We start from the raw sequence: 2,519 nt of genomic DNA, 5'->3' as shown, positions 1-2,519 counted from the left end.
TAAAACTAAATCACAAACTACAAAAGATATCCTGAGGTATTCCTATGTTTGTTTTATCTAGTTCTTTATATGTATTAACAACTTCCTCTTTAAGCAACTAAACAATTGAAGTGTTTAAATGTAAGAGTTTGACTGTGTGGGTATTTGGGTATTGATGTTGTTAAGGTACATTTGACCTCTTCCTCCCAAAGGAGAGCGTTATTGCATCGGCCGGGAATCGAACCCGGGCCGCCCGCGTGGGAGGCGAGCATTCTACCACTGAACCACTGATGCTATGTTTAAATGTATTTCGCTGTAATTGTTTGTTTTGAATTTCGCGCAAAGCTACACGAGCCCTATCTGCGCTAGCTGTCCCTAATTTAACAAAGACTATAGGAAAGGCAGCTAGTCATCACCACCTATTGCGATCTTTGGGCTACTATTATACCAACGAATAGTGTAATTTACTGTCACAGTATAACCCTCCATTCTGCTGCTGCAAGTGCTTAACTCTCAAATAACTTTAGATCTTCTAGTCGGTATCATTAACAAGTAATGCTATTTATGTAGTTTTATATTATCCACTTCTTACATAGAGAGTAAAGCAACTTACGCTATGAACTTAATACCAAGTTCAGACAATTGATCTTTTTCTATTATTTAGACAAATTTTTTGTTATAATTTTATTCTTTGATACGATATGAATTATACACTCTCACAACACAGAACGTAAAATACAGTAGCGTGTTGTTGTATTTGCAAGTTATGGCACATTAGGCCACAAGTTTAGCATCTTATATCTGAATTATTACAAAAAATAGTTTCGAAATAAAAATATTCTTATATCATGGTTGATAACTACGTAGAAGTGAAGACACTGTTTTAAAAGGGGACTCACTTTTCCAATAAACAGAAAAGACTTAAGAATTCGACAAGTTAGGACTATAAGGGGCTCTAATCTATCCTGAGCAACTTCATCATCTATTATGATTAGTGAATAGAAGAAATAAATGAAAAACAACAACGGTATTGTGATGAAGCTGGACACATTGTTTTATTATTTAAAGAGTAATAAACAATAATATGAGCTGACAAAGGATATTAGCTAACAGTTTACAAATCGTTATCTGTTTTCATTTGAAAAATGTTTGAAGTAGTGGGAATCACAGTACATCTTCAAAGTCCACAGTGTAACTATACAATGGACATTTATTCATTTAGCCGTTTTAAAATTTGTATTAGGATCCGATATAGAGAGAAGAGTGTGTAAAATTTGAAACGTGTGACTGGTCAAAAACTGACATAATCAGCGGCTACTAATGGTAATGAAACTGAGTACGATCGGAACGAATGGAAGTAATGCAACACCGTTCTCGTGTTATTAAGATTAATCTCAACTATTTTGCACACAAGTTTAAGAGCAGGAGACGAGAGGGAGCAGCCCCTCTAGCTTGTAATACATACAGCCACTTGGACAGATTTTTAATTTTAATTCGGGCAAAATTGAATCAGAAAATATAAACTCAATCGAGCAAAAATTGTACAACTACCCTTTGAAACATATTCCCGTTGTCTATGATTTGACATATAACGAACTTTAATAAAACTCCATAAATGAGTATTTTTATAAATATTTGTACAATGATGTGCATACATAGGATGTCTTTTCGACACATTTATTAAAAAAATAAAACTATATAAATCATTTAATAGAGACATCTTCTGTAACTTAAGTTACGACTAGGTTTCTAACAAGTGATTTCGAAGCTTCATTCTCGTTGGTTGGCTTTAGTTACAAGTATCGACATTTGTAATAAGTTGAAATTAAATATTTTTCACAGGTTAAATATTACGCAACTGGTGCGGTCTCAATATATTTATTGAGAAACAATATCAATGTTAAACCTTAATAATATTGTTTTAATTTTAGCAACCATCATAGAAAAGTTATTTACGCCTCCACTTGTGTTTGCCACGGTGGGAATTCCACTTTTAATACTTTTATTACGGTAAACATAATATTTTTCTTGGTTTAATTTGTTTATTGTTAGGTAAAGAGGCATCCAATAGGATTGAATTTCTGACTGTACTGTTATTAAACTTCATGTTTATTGGTTGGGCAAGGTAACATATCAGATATATTTCAATATCTGTGTGGTTTATTATCAAGATTTTGAAATTGATATCTTATAAAGTAAATTTTAACTCGTACTTACAGTGGGAAAAACAATTTAGATTTAACTGATAATTGTCAGCATTCGTCAAAGATATTTACTCACCAGTTAACTCATTTAATATACAATCAATATTTTAATTTTTATTTCATCTCCTAATCTAGAATATGATTTAAAATTGTTCTCTGAGATTGGAACTTTGCGATGTTGGTTAAAGCAGTTAATAATCTTATTATAAAACGTGTCAATTAATTATTGTACTAATATACTACTGTGATATTTATAATGATGTTGAAATTTGGCAGATTACATTAAGATTGCTGCTATTTATCGGTTAGCTCATGTTACCTTTGATACAAATATAC

At 31.8% G+C, this 2,519-nt stretch overlaps 1 non-coding gene across 1 annotated transcript; it reads right to left on the bottom strand.

Moving 5' to 3' along the window:
- Window positions 1-202: 202 nt before the first annotated feature.
- Window positions 203-273, bottom strand: TRNAG-CCC (transfer RNA glycine (anticodon CCC)). Its single transcript has one exon. It is a non-coding gene; the product is annotated as a tRNA-Gly (tRNA).
- Window positions 274-2,519: the final 2,246 nt, after the last annotated feature.

Source organism: Tachypleus tridentatus, chromosome 12, assembly GCF_004210375.1.
Source record: "Tachypleus tridentatus isolate NWPU-2018 chromosome 12, ASM421037v1, whole genome shotgun sequence".
Lineage (NCBI taxonomy): Eukaryota > Metazoa > Arthropoda > Merostomata > Xiphosura > Limulidae > Tachypleus > Tachypleus tridentatus.
Note: the sequence above shows the minus strand (reverse complement) of the source record. Positions and strands in the feature narration are given on the sequence as shown.